Source organism: Miniopterus natalensis, chromosome 15 (genome assembly GCF_054644295.1).
Source record: "Miniopterus natalensis isolate mMinNat1 chromosome 15, mMinNat1.hap1, whole genome shotgun sequence".
NCBI lineage: Eukaryota > Metazoa > Chordata > Mammalia > Chiroptera > Miniopteridae > Miniopterus > Miniopterus natalensis.
The window spans coordinates 42780699-42803777 of NC_142095.1; the positions used below are offsets into that span (position 1 = coordinate 42780699).

The 23079-nt window shown below is 37.7% G+C and overlaps 1 protein-coding gene across 1 annotated transcript in view; it reads right to left on the reverse strand.

The window, feature by feature from the left end:
- The window catches only part of FHIT (fragile histidine triad diadenosine triphosphatase), a 1229373-nt gene that overhangs the window by 933422 nt on the left and 272872 nt on the right, over positions 1 to 23079 (reverse strand). The gene's annotated exons all lie outside the window — the stretch shown is intronic.

Consider the following 23079-nt stretch of genomic DNA (forward strand, 5'->3'; position numbering starts at 1 on the left):
TAACAAATTACAGAACCTAGAAAACATTGGTAAATTCCTAGAAGCATACAACCTACCAAGACTGAGTCATGAAGAAACAGAAAATCTGAACAGACTAATTACTAGTAAGGAGACTGAATTAGTATAAAAACATTTCCCAAAAAAGAAAAGTCCAGGACCAGATGGCTTCACTGTTAAATTCTACCCAACATTTAATGAATTAATACCAATCCTTCTTAAACTCTTCCAAAACAATAGAAGAGGAGGGAACACGTCCAAATTCATTTTACAAGGCCAACATTGTCATTATACTAAAGTCAGACAAGAACAGTAAAGGAAAATAAAATTAATAGACAAATACTCCTGATGAACATTGATGTAAAAATCATCAAAAATATTGGCTAACCAAATTCAAAGTACATTAAGGACCATGCACCATAGTCAAATGGAATATATTCTTGAGATACAAGGATGGTTCAACATACGCAAATCAATTGATGTGATACACCACATTAACAAAATGACAGATAAAAATCATATGAGCATCTCAATAGATAGCATAAAAAGTATCTGACAAACTTCAACGTCTTTTCACGATTAAAAAAAAAAACACCTATCAACAAACTGAGTGTAGAAGCAATGTTCCTCAACACAATAAAAGCCATATATGACAAGGCCATAGCTAGCATCATACTCAATGGTGAAAGGTTGAAAGGTTTTCCTCTAAGGTCAGGAAAAAGACAAGGAAACCCACTATTGCCACTTTTACTCAACATAGTACTGCAAGTCCTAGCCAGAGTAATTAGGGGAAGGAAAAAAAAAAGACAGAAAAATAAAAAAGGCATTCATATCAGAAAGGAAGAAGTAAAATTGTCTCTGCTTGCAGATGACATAATATTATAAGTAGGAAAATACAAAGACTCCACACAAAAAAAAAAACAACATTAAAACTAATAAACAAATTCAGTAAATTTGCAGAATACAAAATCAATATACAAAATTCAGTTATTTTAGTACATTAACAATGAACTACCAGAAAGAGAAATTAAGAAAGCAATCCCATTTACAAAAGCATCAGGAAAAATAAAATACACAGAAATAAATTTAACCAAGGGAGTAAAAGATTTGTAACTAAAAACTATAAAAAATTATTAAAGAAATTAAAGATGACATAGATAAATAGAAATATATTCCATGATCATGAAATTGAAGAATTAATATTCTTAAAAAGATCATACTATCCAAAGTGGTCTACACATTCAATGTAATCAATCCCCTTTCAAAATTCCTACGGCATTTTTAACAAAAATAGAAAAAATCCAAAAATGCATATGGTACCGTAAAAGACCCTGAATAGACAAAGCAATCTTCAGAAAGAAAAGCAAAGCTAGAGACATCACAATTTCCTATTTCAGACTATATTACAAAGCCACAGTAATCAAAACAGTATGGCATTAACATAACAACAGACATGGAGATCAATGGAACAGAACAGAGGACGAAGAAATGAAACCACACAGGTGTGGCCACTTAATTTTTGTCAGAGGAGCCAAGAATATAGAATGGGAAAGGCCAGTCTCTTCAATAAATGGTGCTGGTAAATCTGGACAGCCATATGCAAAACTTGGCCCTTATACTATACACAAAAATCCACTCAAAATTGATTAAAGACTTGAATATAAGACTAATAAAGTAAAACTCCTAGAAGGAAACACAGGTGGTAAGCTCCTTCACACTGATCTTGGCAATGCCTTTTTAATTTTGTCAATGAAAGCAAAAATAAATGGACTACACCAAACTAAACAGTTTTTGCACAGAAAAAAAGGAAAACAACAACAAAATGAAAAGGAAACCTATGGCACTGAAGAAATTATTTGAAAACCACATATCTGATAAATTACCAATATCAAAAAATATATAAGAAACTCAGATAATTCAATAGAAAATAAATAACTCAATTTAAAAAAATGGGCAAAGGACCTGAATAGATATTTTTCTAAAGAGGACATACAAATGGCCAACGGGTACAAGAAAAGTGCTCAGTACTATTAATCATCAAGGAAAAGCAAATCAAAACCACAGTGAAGTATCACCTGACACCTGTCAGGATGTCTACTATTCAAAAGACAAGAGATAACAAATGCTGGTAAAGATGTGGAGAAAAGGGCACCCTTGGTGCACTGCTGTGGGGAATGTAAAATGGTACTGCTGCTATGGACAACAATGGGGAGGTTCCTCAAGAAATTAAAAATAGAACTACCATATGATCCAGCAATCCCATTTCTGAGTACATATCCAAAGGAACTAAAATCGCCAATCTTGAAGATATATCTGCACTCATGTTCATTGCTGCATTACTGACAACAGCCAATATATGGACAGAACCTATGTGTCCATCGATGGAGAAATGGATAAAGAAAAAATATATATATACATATGTAATGTAATATTACTTAGCCTAAAAAAGAAGGAAACCCTACCATTTGTGACAACATGAATGAACCTGTAGGGCATTAAGCTAAGTGAAATAAGCCAGACAGAAATAGACAAATACTGCATGGTATCATTTATATGTAGAATCTAAAAGAAAGAGAAAGAAAGAAAGAAAGAAAGAGAGAGAGAGAGAGAGAGAGAGAGAGAGAGAGAGAGAGAGAGAGAGAGAAAGAAAGAAAGAAAGAAAGAAAGAAAGAAAGAAAGAAAGAAAGAAAGAAAGAAAGAAAGAAAGAAAGAGGGAGGGAGGGAGGGAGGGAGGGAGGGAGGGAAGGAAGGAAGGAAGGAAGGAAGGAAGGAAGGAAGGAAGGAAGGAAGGAAGGAAGGAAGGAAGGAAGGAAGGAAGGAGGGAGGGAGAGGGGAGGGGGAGGGGGGAGGGGGAAAGGACAGAGAGAGAGAGAGAGAGGAAGGAAGGAGGGAGGGAGGCAGGGAGGAAGGAAAGGAAGGAAGGAAGGAAGAAAGGAGGGAGAGAGAGGGGAGGGGGGAGGGCAGGGGAGGGGGAAAGGAGGGGAGGGGGAAGGAGAGAGAGAGGAAGGAAGGAAGGAGGGAGGGAGGGAGGAAGGAAGGGAGGAAGGAAAGAAAGAAAGGAAGAAAGAAAGAAAGAAGGAAAGAAAAAAGGAAAGAAAAAAGGCAAACACAGAAATATTGGCAGGTAGGGGTCATGGCTGGGCGGGGGGGAGGGGCGGATAGGGAGACCTTGGTAAAATAGTACATAGTTTCGGTTATAAGACAAATAAGGTCTGAGGATCCAATGTATAACATGCTGACTATAGTTAATTATACTGTAATGTACAGTTGAAACTTGCTAAGAGAGTAGAACTGAAATGTTTTCACCAAAAACAAAAGAAGGTAAATATGTGAGGTGATGGATGTGTTAATTAACTTGATGGTGGGAATCCTTTCAGAATATATACATACATCAAATCATCACATTGTACTCTTTAAATATATTACAATAAAGCTGAGAAAAAGATAAAGTTGTTAGTATAATAATTAAAATTTTCCAAACAGATAGTCCTTCTATAACTAATGTGTGGATGCCTAGAAGCAGTTTTTCCAAATTAATTCATCAAGAAACATAAAAGATAAAATGAACTGCTCTAGTTTGCCCATAGTCCCTATCTAGGACAGATGATTAAGTCAGTTTGTGTCCAATTCAGGACTACATAACATGGAGTTATGTTTTAGGCTATGTCCCCTCTGGCTACCTGGAGCATTCCAGGGTCAAAGAAGCCCTGCCAAAACCCAAAATCAATAAGGCCATTTACATGATGACATCCCCAGTGGGTAAAGATATTTGACTCTGCACATCAATGGCATGAGCTAGTGTCCTCAACTTTCATCAATAGGTCCAATATCCCATTAAAGCTTTTAAATTTCTGCTTAGCAGCATCAGGATTTAATTGATGACAAAGATACTGCCTGCCACTAACAGCGATGCTGTGGTAGTCAGTAGAAAACGTCTTACACATAGGCCTTCCCAAATATGCCAGGCAATTCTACTGGCTGCATTTGCAGGCTTGGAAGGCTACTTCAACTTTATAATAGGTCTTTGTTGTTAAGCCTGCCCACCATCCATTTCCCCATCTTCTTTTACCAGCAAACCAATGTTCTCTTGGGAAATTATTCTACCCCTTTTCTTAGTCCATGTTCAGGAGTATTGATTCCACCCACAGATTCAACGATGGGCACATAACCCAGATCTGGTCAATCATCTTGGGTCAGTGCCAATGAGATCCAGACTTTGAACATTTACTAGAGCTATTAAAAATGTGAACTCTACTGTTTCCTACTAGGATTGATAAACTAGCATGATAGAATAGTTATATTACTCAAAGCCCTCTAGCCATTAGGATGAGATACTGCCTTAGAACAAACAATGGATAGATCATTTGGTCTTATGGATCCACCACTTCTAGCAGTCATGTGTCCATATTTTTTGAGTACACAGTAAAACCTAGGTTCTCAAACGTTTCTCATCTCAAAAAATTCAGTTCTCCACCAAGTTGTTCATGAAAAAAATGTCTCAGCTGTCGAACAAAACTTCAGTTCTCAACCTGACAACCTTTTCATGCTGATACCTGTATGATCAGTCACACATCTCTCAGGTGACAAACAAAGGAGAGAATGCATAAGTATAAGTCAGTTTACCCCTAAACCTCACGTTGTTAACATCCCAGAAAATTGTGCTGTGAATTTTCGTGTTTGTTTGCTCTTGTTGATTCTCATTATTAAATATGTACAGTAAGTCACCATGGGTCCTAAGAAGATTAGTGATAGCAAAATGAAAAGGAAAGTTGTGAGAAAAACAATAGAGCTTTAAAAAGAAATAATTGCAAAATATAATAGAGGTGTTTGCATGTCTGATCTGGCTACCAAACATAGCATGGTGAAATCAACTAGCACAATTTTAAAACATAAAAGAGGCCATCGAGAGTGCTGATGTTACTAAGGATGTGACCATGCTCATGAAACAATGATCACAGGCAACTGAAGAGGTAGAAAAATTGTTGCTGATTTGGATAAATAAAGAGCAGTTAGCCAGTGATAGCATTTCGGAGGCAATGATTTGTGAAAAAGTGAAGATGTTGCATGCTGACCTCCTGAAAGACACCCCTGGAATGAGTGGTGAAAGTGATTTGTTTAAGGTTAGTAGGGGGTGGCTCAACAAATTTAAGAAAAGAAGCAGCATTCATAGTGTAGTGAGGCCGGGGAGGCTGCCAGTTCTAACAAAGCAGCTGCTGCTAATTTCCTGACAGAATTTCAAGAACACAGAGGCCGAGGGATTTGTTTCCCAGCAAGTGTTCAATTGTGTTGTACATTTCATTTCCTTTTTGTTAAATTTTCATTTACATTTCATGTCCTTTTTGTTTTTAAAGTGCTTATTTATAGATTAAACAGGACATTGGACATGTACTGTATATAAGTAAGGTTAAAACAGAGAATTATTTGGGGGTCTGTAGTCACTTGGGTGACAGAGTTAAAGAGACTGAAGAGTAGCTTCTGAGCTATCTTGAAATGGAGACAAAATACAGTCCCTGCATCTGCGAAGTCAGGATCCCTAACATTCAAAGCTCTGTGGCCTGGCAAAAATTTCTAAGACTAAAGGTTTTGGGGCTTTTAGTATATCTTTAAATTTTTTTATTTTGAAAAAAATTCAAAACTATAGAAAACTTGTAAGAATCACAGCATTAGCTTCCATATACCATTCCCTAAATTCATAAATTGCTACTACTTTGCTATATTTATTTTATCTCGTTGCCCCATCTACTCCCTCTTCCACAAACAAAAAGCGGTAAACTAGGTTTCTGCTAACCATGTATTTGCGTGTAAGTGCTGAAAGGTATCAGAATATGATCCTGAATATCACTCCAAAATTATATATTTGGCCCCTATTTTGACAGAGGCTTAATTTTAACTAAAGGCAACTGAAAACCAGCAGACACAGAAAAGCTCTTTACCTCCCGCTGTCAAAAAATAACGTGTAAATTTCCTCTTTTGTAAAGATAATTTTCATTCCTAAAGGAAATTTCCACTGTAAAGATGTCTCCTTACCAGGAGAGCTACTCCTAGAGACCACTCTTATCACCTGAGAGACTTTTATCTGCATAACAAGACGTTTACTACCATGCATTTCCTTCTCTCACTTTCCTATAACTTGCTCCCTTACCTTTGCCCAGAAGCCCAAATGCACTTCCCCCTTGTTTAGCCTAAAATGGAATATAAACCTCAATCATCTGGCCACCTCCTGGAGCCACATTTTTCTCTGTGAACTCCAGTGCATATATACATAAGTAATTAAAACTGTTTTCTCTTGTTAATCTTTTTAAAAATCCTTACGGAGGATATGTTTTCACTGATCTCTAGAGAGAGAGGAAGAGAGAAAGAGAGAGGGAAGCATCCATCAGTTGCCTTCCATAATCACCCCAACTGAATGTAACCCACAACCTAGGTACGTGCCCTACCTGGAAATCAGACTGGTGCCCACAACCTTCTGGTGTACAGGGCAACGCTCCAATCAACTGAGCCACCCAGCCAGGGCTTGTTAATCTGTCTTTTATCAATTTGACTCGTGAGCCCTAGCGATTAAACCTAGGAGGGTAAGGAGGGAAACAGATTTCTTCCCCTATAGTATGATATCAAAATCTTCTAAGAATAAGGACAATTACTCACATAACCACAGTAAATGATCAAATTCAGGGACTGTTAACATTTTAAAAATACTATCTTACATATAGTCCATATTTACATTTCTTCATTCCCAAGAATGTCCTGTATGGCCATTTTCCCCCAACCCGGGGTCTTGCTTTTAGTTGCCATGTCTCTTTAATCTTCTTGCATCTGGGAGAGTTCCTTGGTCTTTCTTTGCCTATCATGTCATTAATATTTTTGAAGAGATCAGACTAGTAGCGTTGGAAAATGGTTTATGCGGATCTGAACTGATCTGAATATTTCCTTAGGATCAGGTTCACATTACACAGTTTTGAAAGGCATAATACTGAAGTGATTTCATGTCCTTATTGCATTACATATTCATAGGCACCTGACGAAAGCTGGTCCCATTATTGGTAATGTTAACCTTGAGCCTTGATCCTTTTGATAAAGTGGTATTGTGTGTGTGTGTGTGTGTGTGTGTGTGTGTGTGTGTGTTTTGTGTGTATCAGTGGGGTTTAGGACATGCCAACATAAAATATGACACCTCAGCACAATGAATATTTTAGGCTGAAGGAGTCTGAGAAAATGGCAGAAGCAGGAATGTCATTCTGACCTTTCCCCTGCCTTTCTCCTCTGAAACAGGTAATAAAACCCTCATGGGAGAGGTGCCTCCCTTACACCTACCTGGAGGAAAGAAGCATCCCTCTCTCTGAAGATTGAAGGATGCTAACAAGAATCCTAGCAAACAGGATTGTTCTCAGGAAACTTGCTGAGTTTCCCCCAGCTGACTACACTTACCTCCTGTCCTCTGACCTATCATATTTCTACATGACGGCCAGCTCTTCATCAAAGCCAGCCTAAAAAGACTCAGTCGGTTTCTTCGGGTCTTCATTTCCTTATGAAAGCTCCCAGGTCATATAGGACTTACATTAAATAAATTTGCATGATTTTCTCCTGTTAATCTGTCTTTTAATTTTCAAACCCAGCCCAGGACTCTAAATGGGTCAAGAAAATTTTTTTTCTCTCCTACAGTATAAATACATATAATAATGTGTGGGGAGATATTTTAAAACTGCAAATATTCTGTCCCTCCAAAACTTCACTCAGCGGTTTTGTCACTTATTAATGATTCTAGTCTGAATTAACTACTACTGTAGTAGTTACAGAAAAGTAATTTCTAATTCCATCACTTCTTCCACACTTATTAGTTGGTATTCTACTGTAAGAGCTTCTCTTTCTCTCTCCTTCCTTCCTTCCTTCCTTCCTTCCTTCCTTCCTTCCTTCCTTCCTTCCTTCCTTCCTTCCTTCCTTCCTTCCTTCTCTTTCTTTCTTTCTTTCTTTCTTTCTTTCTTTCTTTCTTTCTTTCTTTCTTTCTTTCTTTCTTTCTTTCTTTCTTCCTTCCTTCCTTCCTTCCTTCCTTTCTTCCTTCCTTCCTTCCTTCCTTCCTTCCTTCCTTCCTTCCTTCCTTCCTTCCTTCCTTCCTTCCTTCCTTCCTTTCCTTCCTTTCCTTCCTTCCTTCCTTTCCTTCCTTCCTTTCCTTCCTTCCCTTCCTTCCTTCCTTCCTTCCTTCCTTCCTTCCTTCCTTCCTTCCTTCCTTCCTTCCTTCCTTCCTTCCTCTTTTCTTTCTTCCTTTCTTTCTTTCTTTCTTTCTCTTTCTTTCTTTCTTTCTTTCTTTCTTTCTTTCTTTCTTTCTTTCTTTCTTTCTTTCTTTCTTTCTTCCTTCCTTCCTTCCTCCCTCCCTCCCTCCCTCCCTCCCTCCCTCCCTCTCTCTCTCTTTCTTTCTTTCTTTCTTTCTTTCTGCCTTAAGTATACCTTATCCATTTGATCCTGAAGTGTCCTGTTTCAAGCTGGCTCCTGTGTCATTCAGACATGTCCTCATCAATTGTTTTTTGAGCATTTTCTTAGTTGCTGCCACAACAAAACGTTCCAGGATTTTCTTGTACTTTCCCTACTCTAGACCTAGAGTCAGCCACTTCTCCAGGGGCATTGGTTCCTTTCCCTGGGGAATGGTGTTTAGAAACCAAGAGCCGGGAACTAAGTATGCTCATTGCTGTTAGTAGTGTCACTGCTTATAGGCCCTTTCAGAGGGCCAAACTAAAAATTATAAACATATACATATATATTTAAATCCTGTATTCATGTTGACACTTCTCATCTCAAATGCAATAGTTCAATGTTCTTCTTTCTCCCTCATTCCATATTTGTATTACTTCTTTCACAGTGATATCCTTGGTTCCACCCCCCACCTAAAAACTATTTTTACTCAATCCTACAATACATAAAAAAGAATTTCAGAATTGTTCCATTAACACCACTATCCAGCAAATGTATAAAGTTCAAGACTTCTTTCCAGTTCTTTTATTTTTAAACTGAAAGTGTACACTCAAGGTACTATGTTCAAAATAACTTGCATTCATATTTTTTTCCCTTATGTGTGATCATTTTTCATCCTCCGGATATACATTTAGGTTCATTTACTTCTGTTTTTATTTAATTTACTCCTCCCCCGGATCTTGTAAATTAATTCTATTTTTCTGACTATACAAAACATTAACATGGTTTGAAAGTCAAAACTATTTAAAAAGGTATATTCAGAGTGATATTACTCCCTTCCCTAATTTTTCTAATCTCACTCCCACCCTAATGCCAATTTCATTTCTTCCAGTTTATCCTTCCTGTTTCCTTCTGCAAAAATAATCAGAGAGATTGATAGACAGACACACTTATTTCCCTTCCTTCTTACATTAAAGGTTGTGGCCATATATACTCTTCTGCTCTTTGCTTTTTGCATTAACAGTGTCTCTGGGAACCACTCCATATCAGCTCCTGAGAGGACTCCTCAGTCTGCTCCATAGCAAGCACGGTGTGGGTGATACGGTGATTCATTCAAATAGTCTCTATACAGACATTCAGGATGTTCCCAGTATTTCATAAGGACCAATAATGAGGCGTAGCTCTTATTGTGAGCAAAGCTGAGTACACTTTCTTATGCTTAAAGGGATATTTTTATACCAAGTTTTGTGAATTGTCTAGGTCTTTTGCTTTTGCCACTTTCCTATTGGATTTTTGGCCTCTTTTTCCTCCTCAATTTGTAACAACTCTTTATATACTAGGAATGATAGCTCTTTATCACTAATAAATTTTACAAATATTTTATCCCAGCTTACTGCTTATGACTTGACTGTATGTTTTTGCCATTCAAAAAAAATATTTTTAAATTTTCATTTTCCACAATCAAGTTTTATTATATGTGGACTTTGAATTATAGAAGGCCTCCCTTGCAGCCAGGTTATGAAGGAATTCCCCTTATTGGCTAAATGTATATGTCCCTTGCTATACTATACATGGGCATGTGTGTAGAATAAAATGCTACTTGTCTACTGACCTCTGGGCAATTTCAAAGGTGCATGACCTTTATTCTGTAGTCCCGTCATCCCTTAGAGCGTAGCTTTCACTTTCTCTGACCAAGGAGTCCTCAGCAAGCCAGCCCTAAACTACCAAAGAAGGCACTGCTCACCCAGACCACAGGAATCCTTCCCTAGAGCAAATAATCATTTGTAGTGCAAATCTGTTTTATAAAGCAAGGATTATCTGTATTATATTTTATTGTCTGCCACTGATGGGGGCATTTTCTCATATTATTTTAACTATCACAGAACCCATGTTTATTTATTTTAAAAAAATAGTTAAGTAAAAACGAAAATTTTGAAACTGTTAATATTTTAGGACATATTAATATATCAATATATACGTATTTAAAAAGTCCCTTTTCAATAAGACTATACTTACTATATTTCCTGTTTTGTAATCTGTTCCCATTTTCATTAAATATAGTATCTTTCCATATTATTAAGTCATCTACGACAGTATTTTAAAGAGCCGAGGGATATTCCGCTCTATAGAGACAGAAAATATTTAGCCAAGTGTTGTGTACTTAGGATATTTGGTTTTTCTTTTTAATACCATAAACAGCTCTGTGATAAAATTACTTAAAGACATATACCTTTGTGAACTTGTCCAAATATTTCTTTAGGGTAAATATACAGACGTGGAGTTGTTGGATCAAACAGTATACAATATTTTCTTACGCAGCTAAGCTGCAACCAGCAGTGTCTGAAAATAACGGTTCCCTTTGCTCACATCCCACCTACTTGCTGTTATCACTTTTCCTAATCCTTTTTATCTCTTGATTGCTTAACACAAGACTACTCAGTAGCATAAAGCTCAGCAACAGCACAAAAGGCAAGCAAATTTAGTACAAAACATTACTGATGCGTGTCTACAAACACTGTAAAACTCCTCCCAGATCTAAATGATCAATTGAAACATCTGAGAAACCACTTTATTCCAAGATGAAGTTTGTTTAACTCTGCCTGCACAGCTCAGTCTGTAAGACCTTACAAATCTGGTGCCACTTCTTTCATTTAGCAGCAGCCTAAGCTTGGTCCTGGTTGTAAATAAAAAGAAAGGTCCCTAGACAAGAAGCACAGACCTAAGGAAGTTGTGGGAAGAAACTTCTGTGAAAGGTTCTCGCATCAGAGCTGCACTAATTAAAACTCCAGGATAACTCTCCCTTGTCAGATAGTGACTGAATGCATTTGCCTTCAAAATGCACACAGGTTCTAGTCTAATGACCCACACCTCTCAGTTACACTTTTAATTGAAAAAACAACAGCATGGAATTTTTTTTTAAACCATCTGCGCTTTTCCGAGAACATGTGACTGCTGCTGATAAATCCACTACTTTGCACATCCCAATCTTCCTGGTTAGGGCTCCAAAGCTTGGAAAATAATGCTGTTCCACAAAAACAGTATGTGATCAGAAACACTTCCTTTAAACTTTGGTGTTTAGTGTGTGAAGCTTCTTAACAAGTGTTTATTAAACCGCATAATTTCAAAGCCTGGAGTGGTATATTGCAATGTTTTACTGGGACTTGATCACATTTGCATATCATTTTATACTTCCCGTGAAATTAATATTGCCTTTTGTATCCTGAACTTAACTAATATAACTTGCCATTTTACTTTTCATTGCTAGGAGTAATATAGACAGTGAACCCCCAAAAGGGACCCCTGCAATGCCTACATAAGCTTTATTCTCTCATTTTTTCATATGAATACATTAAATCAAGATTAATAAACTTTTGCAAAATCTACTGGTCTTGCAAAATGGCAAGATTCGTAATGGTAAAGGTTGCCCAGCAAATAAAGAAAATGTGCTCCTATAATAGGAGCCAAAGGCCAGGGTTCAGAGAGCTCTTGTCACTTCCAACAGCATGCCAGAGGTCCTTCATCAAGTAGGAGACATTTCAGCAATGGCTCAAATGTCTATGCCAGGGCGCCTTAACCACAGGATGCCAAAATGCAGCTGGTGATAATGTGATTTTCTCTCAAGGCTGCATTTTCATCAGATGTTAAAATCTGGCCATGACTCCAGGATTTTTAAAATTCCAGTTGGGGCACATGGGGCTAGGAATGGGGTAATAATCACAGAAGGAATATGGTAGAGGCTGAAAAGAGTAACATCAGGAGAAGCTCTAAAAAGGTAATCAAATGCAGAAAAGAGAAATCTCTGGAAATACCGCCTACCACACCACACAAAACAAAGGTCTCTGGGAAAGCTCATCCCCCGCTCATCCCCCACTCGTCTGCCCTGTAGGGGAGGAAAAATAATTTTACCTCTACACTACAGAGTTCTTGACTGAGACACCCCCCCCCCCCAGGTAATTAAAGGAAATTAGAAGGAAAAAAATGTTATATTATGTACATATGTATGGGAACTCCAAAAGGCATGAGCCTCGAAAGGCAGCCAAAGGATTGAGGTCTATATACCATCCTGAGCTAGGAAAAGGGATAGGGTCTGGGGCTTCAAATTGGGGAAAAGCAATTCATAAGACGGTGAGAAGAGATGTTTGGTAAACAGACTGCCCTCTAGTAATAGCTGTCTTCCTTGTACAGGCCTCCTCTCTAACATAAATCTCCTTTACAAATGTACATTTCCCCCAAGATGCAGATTTTCTCTACAAAAATATACATCTTCCTAACTTCTTACTCTGTTTTCAGAGCTCTTCCTGTGTTGCAGTTACTTAAAAATAACCAGCTCAAAATAATCCTCATATCAAAAAGGCATATTTTAAGATGGCTCATTCTGTTTCCCTTCACCCCCAGCAGCTTCTCTGCCTAACTGCCAATCTGGTCAAGGCCAGGAAACCTAAATGGCAATGCAAAGGAAAAGTTGGGGGCAACTTCAAGACACCCGATCACTGGGATAAATACCCCACGCCCTGTCACAGAGCACTCTCTACCACGGCTGTACAGCTCTCATTTATTTTCCTACTTCAAGTTCATTTCCAATTTGGTTAAAAGTCAGGGTAATGGGTCCAGGGCCAGGATTAGGGTGATGAGAGTGAGGCACTTGCCTCCGGTGCAAAATTTAAGGATTGTGAAGAAAAAAAAAAAAAGAAAAAAAAAGACAGTAATCAAGATACTACTTTAATCAATATTGTTAAAAATCAAAAATAATGCCAAAAATCCATGGTGAACAAAATATAAAAATTTTGAATAAAGATCAATGCCACGCCAAACCACACTTGAGCCTGCATAGCTATGCAGATATCTATATGATTTTACATATTTTTTAAAAGGTTAATTTTTTGGAGGACATTAAGGTAGATGAAAAACTATTGAAAAATTGAAAAGCAGGTATATTAAAGTTCACAATATTGTTTTAAGTACAGTATAAATATTTTATTTATACTAAAACAGAATTTATTATCATTTCAACTTCCTAGCTTTAATGGGTACAAAGTGAATAATCAACATTTACTTCTTTACCTTTTTTTATTTTAAGTATGTTTTTACTGATTTCAGAGAGAGGAAGGGAGAGGGAGAGAACGACAGAAACATCAGTGATGAGAAAGCGTCATCGATCGGCTGCCTGGGGACTGAGCCCCCAACCCAGGAATGTGCCCTGACCAGGAATTGAACTTTGACCTCCTGGTTCATAGGTCAACTACTGAACATGCTAGCCAGGCTGTTTACCTTGTTTTTAATGGGAGAATTGACATATTTAACATTTTCTCATCAACAAGTGACAATCATAAATTAATTTAAGTTAACTTACTTAACTTCATTAATTTAATTAACTTCATTTTTCTTTTACTTCAGGGTCTGTATTTAAAATTTTAATACATTGTTCATCATGGATTTTTTGCATTTATTTCACTTTTTAAATTTAATTTAATTTTTAAATTTTATTTATTTATTTTTGTGAGAGAAAGAGAGCACGAGAGAGATCAGTTTGTTGTTCCACTTACTTTTGCATTCCCTGGTTGATTCCTGTATGTGCCCTGACCACATCCTTGGAGTATCAGGAAGACACTCTAACCAACTGAGCTACCCAAGCAGGGCCAATTTATTTCACTTAAAAAAAGAAAAAAATTTGAATTAAACTATTTTTCTTGATTACTGAATATTTTATCACTCTCTTGAATTGTGTTTACTTGTCCCATCCAAGTCAGAGTTGAAGTTATAGCCATGTCGGACACATAAAATAATAAAAATGGCCTTACACGTAGAAAGGAACACAAAGTATGTTAAGTGAAAAAATATGTTACAGAATAATATGTAAGTATAGGCTCATTTGTGCTTAAAAAATATTTTTAAGTAAGTACATGTCATTAGACATGGAATATCCACGGATGGTTAAAGATAAAGAATATAGCCACTGAGGCAAGAGGTTCTCAATCATGATGCAGCAAAATCATGCAACAGGTGCTCAGTAACACGTCCCTAATTACAACTCAAGTACTGCTCGGTGTTAATGTTTGATATCTTTGAAAGATTATCCTTCCAATGTGATTCTCACTCACTTGTAGCTAGGTTCCATCATAACTGATTTAAAGAGAGAGGGAGGGAGAGAGGGAGGGAGAGCGAGAAAGAGAGAGAGACGTCAATCTGTTGTTCCACCTGTTAATGCATTCACCGGTGGATTCCCGCATGTGCCCTTGTTACCTGCCTTGCTAGTCAGGGAAAGGAAGAGGGCAAAGGGAAGTCAGACATTGTTGAGCATATTTAGCTGGGGGGCAGAGGCCTGTTTGCTTTGCCAGGAAGCTATAGCTTCACACCCCAAGAAACTGCAGCTCTGTCCCTCTAAGGGGATTAACACACAACCCCCTGGCTCCCTCTGGTAACAGACCGTGGGGGTGGGGAGCAGGGGGACATAAGGACATGCTCTATAAGTTCCAAATGGCATAGGGGGAGGTGTGGGACAACAGAGGTCAGTCTAATCTGGGGAAAGGGTCACTGGCTAGGGGGCAGACCAGTGCAAGCCTGTGAAAGTTTGTGAAGCTGATTAGTTATTTTGAGTAAGCATCTGGTTCCTTTTAAGCCTGAGAATACATAATCCTGGGTGAACAAAGAAGCCTTCCTTCTTTCTCTCTCTTGCTCGGGACCGTACTTACCCAGTTCGTTCGTGTTCACTCCCGCTCCAGAGGATGTAACCACACGGGCCTAGTGGTCACCTGCGGCCCACAGGCTGCACGCACTCCTAAAGACTATGAAGTAGAAACTCTGGACGCTGGTTTTTATTTTGGCCCTGCTGAAGACACAGTTGGACTTTTTCAATGGGGGAAGAGAGGGAAATGGGGCATTGGAAGCCCAGGGGCAGTGGCCGCCTTCACCAATAAACCCCCTTGTGATATCAGAATATTCTATAGGTGGATCTGTGAAATTTTTTTCTCATGATTGGGTAGAAGGACCTGTTTCCCACCCACAACACCCTGACCGGGGATCAAACCTGAATCTTGGCATATGGAGACAATGCTCTAAGTAACTGAGCTGTCCGGCCAGGGCCCAGGTACATTTCTTTTTAATTTGAGAGAAAGTGGTGGCCTTATAGCACATGTAACTGGGAATTATAAGTAACTATTGTAGGTTCAAGGGAGCTCATGGCATCTCAACCACAATATGTGTCATGATGAAAAATAAACTAAGAACCAGTTGTCCAGGCTGTAATGAGTTACATAAACTGGGGGTATGTAGTAAGCACTATTTCTTGTTTTGTTTGGGGTTCCTTGGTACCTGCTCAATATCCCTCTCTTTTCAATAATAGCAATTTTTTGTTTGCTCTTTCAGTCAAGCTTACAGAGGTATAATTTAAAAACAGTAAAGTTTTCCCCTTTTAGTATACATGTCTATAAATTTTGAAAAACCCAGGCATATAACTAGCACCACAATCAAGACGCAGAACACTTCCATTACCCCAAAAGGTTTCCTTGTACATTGCTGCAGTCAAGCCTTCAGCTTACTCTCCAGCACCTGACAATCACTGATTTGTTATTTGTCCGTGTAATTGTGCCTATTAAAAATATCATATAAATGAAATCATAAGCCTTTTGTATCTGGCTGCTTTCATTTACTGTAAAGCATTTGGAATTTATCCATTTGTTGCAGGTACCAGTAATTTATTCCTTTTTATTGCTGAGTATCATTCTATTGTATGTATATTCCATGGTTTATTTATCCATGGTAATAGGATTTTGATTTGACAAATTACCCAATCTCACGTTATGTGGTTTGTAAAAGGCTGGCCCAATGCTACTTATTTCCAGGGTATCCATAAGACCTGATCAACATGTATATTCTAGCACCCTGACCACAAGGATGAGTTGAGATGTAGCCCATGGCCCAGTTTGATCTAATGATACTCAATGCAAGACAACTGAAAGAACTGTTGGTAACAAGAAGTTACTGAGCTGATAAAATGAAAAGAGATGCTGAGCTGGTATTTCTGCCACTACAAGAGAGTTCCCAGCTTGAGGAAAAGGTCAAAGGGAAGCAAAGTACATCCAAGTGGATGAGACAAATTCCTAACATGGTTTGAGCATGGGGATCCAGCCATATCTAAGAATTCACCCCTAGGCTTGTCAGTTTTATGAGCCAATAAAATGCCTTCAAGCTTAAGTCAATTTAAGTTATATTTCTGACTCTTAAAACTAAAATCTCTTAACTCTATGGCCTGGAAATAAGTTTTCATATTCCATACATCAAGAAGCTTACAAGAGAATTTCTGAAATAAGACACAATAAATGGATTTCACATCCGATATCCCAGCTTTCCCAGCTTATCACTTTGTAAGTGCATCAAGGTCTCAAGGATTCTCTTTCCTCCTTCCTACTAACCTTTGTTTCCTCATTTCCAAAATGGAGAGAATCATCTCTTACCCATTCTACAATATTATTTTGAATATCAAAAATGGTTATGTTGGTTAAAATGCAAGGGAAAATAAAGGTCATTATAATTACTATACATAGACAATAATTTGTACACACGAATGAAGTATAGTCCCGTACTGCAAAACGTTTCAGTCGACAGGCCGCATATACGTAAGGAATCCCATACGATTAGAACAGAGTTGAGAAATCTCTATCACCTGTGAAGTCGCAGCCATCATAAAGTTGTAGCGCAATGCATTGCTCACGTGTTTGTGGTGATGCTGAAAGAAACAAACCTGTGCTGACAGTCATAAAAAATACAGCACATATAATTAAGCACAGTACATAATAATTAATAATAAGTGACTATTTACTAGTGTATGTATTTACTATACTCTTTAAAAAATATGTTTTTATTGATTTCAGAGAGAGGAAAGGAGAAGGAGAGACAGAAACATCAATGATGAGAGCCACTGATCTGCTGCCTCCTGCACCCTGACCTCCTGGTTCATAGGTCAATGCACAACCACTGAGCCACTGTACTATACTTTTTGTCATTATTTTAAAGTGTAATTTTTCTACGTATAAAAAAAAAATTTGCTGTAAAACAGGGCTCCCTGTTACTCCAGCAGCAGCCTCATGTATCTCCTACATTGTGTTTACTGTGTCTCTTGGTTGCATCATTTCTCTTGCGCTTGATTTAATCTCATGTTTGCACAGTAACATGCTGCACAGACTTGTAGTCCAGGAGCAACAGGCTACACCATATAGCCTAGGTGTGTAGTCGGCTATACTGTCCAGATTTGCGTGAGAAAATTGCCTAACAACATATTTCTCAGAACGTATCGCTGACATTAAGCAGCGCATGACTGTCGTAAGGAATGATAGTAATTAGAGAGAACTGAAAGGCATTAAAAGGATCACTGAACAATAACCACAGTATAGTAGTGACATTTACTGAGTGCATGCTTTGTGATAGACATCGTGTTAAGTATTCTACATACATTATCTCATTTAACATTCTCAGTAACACTTAAGGAACTTTAAAAACCCATTTTTAGATGAGACTTAGAGAATGTAAAAACTTTAAGCTAAAATAGCAACAGTAGAGGCAAAATAAAATCCCTGATTTGGGCCACTAAAGCCAATGCATATTTCTAAATGAGATGGGAGTCATGAAACAAACACTCTGTAGATTACAACTGGGTTATAAAACCATCATCATACAATTAATTCAGCCATTCCACTGCTTTAACCTAACTGTGCATAGAATATCTAACTCACCAAAACATAGAAAATTTAGTCATATAATATTATCACATAGTAATAAATGAAGTTGCACTATATTTCTAAACATCTGGATTACTAAGCCAATTTTACACATTCCATTCAGCTATTTGGTGTCAAAAACACATAGCAAAAGTCCATAGGGAAATGATGATTGTATATCTAGCACCAAAGGACTCTAAGAATTGGACTTATAATGAGGAAGTCAGGTTTTTCTATCTTATATCCTCTAGAATCTAGATGATAAATATCCAAAATAGAACTGTTTTCAAAGTAACCACATTCAAGAAAGACCACAGAGGAAACAGGAATGCATAAGACATTCCCACTCCTGTTCAAAAGCTGAGCCTTCCCCTCAGGTTACAAGGAACCTGTAGTTCCTTATTCCTGACAACTTGACCTAGAAACCAGAGTGATGCTTGTTTGTTCTTGCATTTCTTGTTTTCTAGCTTTGGTGCTCATCAGAGTCCCAGAGAAAGCCCACTTTTTAAGCCACTCATTAGTCCTATCTAGAACTTCATTTCCTCATTCATTCTTTCAGTTATTCAGTGATGACTTTTATTTGCAGAGCCTGGCTGGGGATCCAAAGTCCCAAACCTCCCTGACTAAGAAACTAGGAGAGGTAAGGAGTCTGGCTTCTCCATCGCCCTCCTTTCCTCCAGCCACCAGCTTCTGGGGGAATTAATCCTTCGAGTTCTGGTAGACCTTGAGATTCAATAGGATTCACTTTAAAATCCAGGGCAACTATTAAGGTAAAAATGAAACAAGTTTTAGAAAGAAAACTGTGTGAATGCCTTTAAGACCTGGATATGGGGGAAAACCTTTCTAATTATGACTCAAATCCAAATGTTAAAAAAAGGAAAAGATTGAAAAATTTGACTACATAGATATTTAAACATTCTTTTGCATAGGAAGAAATACCATAAGCAAAGTCAAAAACACATGCATGCTAGAAAAAAACAACAGCACACATTTACAATAGATAGCACAGATTAGGCACCAGTCACCCTAATACTTATATATATAAATGTATTTTTTTAATTCTTAAAAGTGGAAGGAAAAATGGATTCAAAAACAGTTTTTAGTATGTGCAAAATAAAGGAACAAGTGGGTTACAGAAACGGCCTTTATACATGAAAATATGCTTACCTTAAGTTACAATCAGAGACGAGCACATGAAACCACAGTGGGGATTAGGACAGCTGTCCTACACTAATGCACAGGTTAACGCTAGGAGACCACGGGGTGTGGAGTACATGGGAACCCTGCATTACCTTCACAACTTTCCTGTAAATCTAAAACTATCCTAAAATAAAATGTTTATTTAAAAACAACTACACTGAGCCCTGACTGGTGTGGCTTAGCAGGCTGAGTGTTGCAGGTTTGATTCCCAGTCAGGGCACATGCCTAGTTTGCAGTTTCAATCTCTGGTCGGGGCGCCTATGGGAGGCAACCGATTTATATTTCTCTCACATTGGTGATTCTCTCTCTCTCCCTCTCTCTTCCTCTCTCTCTAAAAATCAATGAGAACATATCCTCGGGTGAGAATTAAAACAAAAAAGTAAAAATAACTACAATGAGACACTATTTCTCACCACTAGGCTGGCAAAAGTTCCAAAGCTTGACGACGTATACTGTATTGACAAGGGTGTGGAGGAACAGTCCTGCTCATGCACTGCTAGTGAGAGCACAGAAGGGTATAACCTGTATGCCTGGAAATCTGGTGTTAGTTAAGAAAATGACATCTATTAACCTTGATATTGATCCGCTTGCCTATCCATATGTTTACACATAGCAATGTCAGTGACAGCAACTCACCCTGAACATACCTTCAAACATACCAAAAGACATGGACACAAAGCTATTCACTGTGGCATTATTTCTAGTAATAAAATACTAGAAGCAATGTAAACCATCCACAGGATCAGCCTTGGTGTATCAATAAAGGACAGCTAGTCAGCTGGAATAAGGAATAGGATCTGATAAAATGATACGGAACAACTGCCAGGTAAACAAGCAGGGCGAGAGAGAGTACATGCAGTATGCTAACTACGCATAAGAAAGGCCGGAGGTAAGTGTATGGACGTATGGATGGACTTGCTAGTTTTTGTGCTAAACGCATGAACGATAAACCAGAAACTACTGAAAATGTTTACTATAGAGGGTCAGGATAGGTGGAAGGGTAGGAATGGAAGGGGGCTTCCTTAAACAACTTTTTATCAAATTTTGACTTTTGAACCATGTGAAGTTTTACATATTCAAAATGGAAAATAGAAAAATATTTTTAAAACAAAATTTAAGCTTGCATACGAAAAGGAAAATAAATGAAATTAATAATATATCATATTGATAAAAATGACTACAAAGGACAAAAGAAATGAATTCAAATAACTTTCGAATCCATACACTGAATATATGTCCATAGTGGAATATTAGCACAGAGAGAAATGCAAATAAATCTTGAACTTTACTTAGTAGATTGGTTGTTGGGAGTATTGATGTAGTAATTCTGAAACTATTTTCTGTGTGTTACAGGAGAGAGCAAATGAACCAACACATTTGGCTCTCACTGTGGAATAAAGGAGGTACAAATATACAGTGAAGGTGAAAGAATCCTATACTGTTTAATTTGAATTGTAGGTTATTACATATATTACATACATGCATATATCCTAAAAGCAATGATACTCAAGTAGCAGTGAGCCCACCTAGTAGCCAAATCTTTGTTTCTAAATTCCATTCCCCACTAAAGTGAGGCAGGGTTCTCTGAGGAAATGCTATTCATGATCAAGCATAGGTAAAAAACAAGGTAAACTTAAAAGATTTTATTTTGCTCAAGGCATACTCACACACTGATGGGGACATGTCAAACAGACACAGGAAATACCTTAAAGGGGATACCACTGGCTAAACTGGAGACAATTTGAGCCTCATGAAATAAAAAGCTGTTTATATAGTTATATTTATTTTGTGAAACTTCCTTGAGGTATATACCTATGATGTGTGCACTTTTCTGTAGGTTTGCTATACTTCAATACAAAGTTTATATGTAGTGATGTGCTTTTTCCCTTTAAAAAAAGCTCTGTTATGAACAGCAAAGGAAACATTTTATTTTAGCTAAAAGACGAACATACTCTATGAATAAATCCTTCCAGCTAGTTAGCCAATCCTACTATGGATATAAGGAGGAGAAGCTTTTTTGATACCAAAGAATATCAACTAATAAATGTATAAGGATAATACAGTTAGAAAAACACCATTAGGCAGAATTTATCAACGATAAAACCAACGGATGAGAGGTTCTTAGGAAACAGGATATTCACTCAGTCTCAAAGTATTACCCCACAGATTACTTACTAATGACAAAGTAAAAAACAAATTTCAAATAAAACCACAACTTCCAAAAACTGAGGGATCTAAAGAAGATCACTGCATTCCAGCGATCAATAGCATCAACAATAATGGCACGAGCAAATGATATGCCTCTGATCTGATGCCACGTGCAGTGTACACTATCGCCGAAGGAGTACTTTGGCCAAAAAATTCAAATTGGATCTAATCACGAAGAAACAAGTGGACAAATCTACATTGTCTGGCATTCCTCAAGACACTGGATTGGAATCTCAGAAAATATCAACTCATGAAAGACAAATAAAAGGCAAGGAACTATTCTAGATTAAAAGACTCCACAGAGATGCAACAACGAAATGAAATATATAAAACTTGATTGGGTTAAAAATTAGAAATAAAAAAGAGGGACACTACAAGATAAGAAACTTTTTTTTTTCCTTTAAAAGTTTTACTTAGTTTTTTATTGAATTTATTGGGGTGGCATTAGTTAATAAAATTATACAGATTTCAGATGTATAATTCTGTAGCACATCACCTATACATCTGATTGTGTGCTCACCACCCAAGTCAAGTCTCCTTCCATCACCATTTATCTCCCTTTTCCCTCTTCTCCCTTTCCCACCTCCCTTTCCCTCTGTAACAAGCATACTGTTGTCTGGGTCTATGAATTTTGTGTCTTTTTAATCCCTTCACCTTTTTCAGCCAGCACCCTCCAACCCGCCTACCTCCCCTCTGACAGTTGTCAGTCTGTTCTCTATGAGTCTGCTTCTATTTTGTTTGTTAGTTTATTTTGTTCATTAGGTTCTACATATGAGTGAAATCATATGTACCTGTCTTTGTCTGACTCGCTTATTTCACGCAGCATAATGCTCTCCAGGTCCATCCAGGCTGTCGCAAAGGGTAAGATTTCCTTCCTTTTACAGCCGAGTAGTAATCCACTCATCTACTGATGGGCACTTGGGCCGCTTCTAAATCTTGGCTATTGTAAGTAACACTGCTCTGAACATAGGGGTGCATATATTCTTTCAAATTAGCGTTTCAGGCTTCTTTGGATATATTCTTAGGAGTGGAATTGCTAGGTGATAAGGCAGTTCCATTTTTAATTTTTGTGAGAACACTTCATACTGCTTCCCACAGTGGCTGCCCCAGTGTGCATTCCCACCAACAGTGCATGGGGGCTCCCCTTTCCCACACCCTCACCAACACTTGTTTGTTGCTTTATTGATGGTAATCATTCCGGCAGGTGTGAAGTGAAACCTCACTGTGGTTTGAATTTGCATCTCTCTGAGGATTAGTGACATCGAGCATCTTTTCATATGTCTCTTGGCCATCCGTATGTCCTCTTTGGAGAAATGTCTGTTTAGGTCCTTTGCCCATTTTCAAATTGGATTGTTTGTGTTTTGGGTGCTGAGTTTTATAAGTTCTTTATAAATTTTGGATATTAATCCCTTATCAGATGTATCATTGGCAAATATGTTTTCCCATTCAGTAGGTTGTCTTTTCATTTGGTTGAAGGTTTCCCTTGCTGTGAAAAAGAACTTTTTAGTTTGATGTAGTCCCATTTGTTTATTTTTCCTTCAGTTTCCCTTGCCCAAGGTGATAT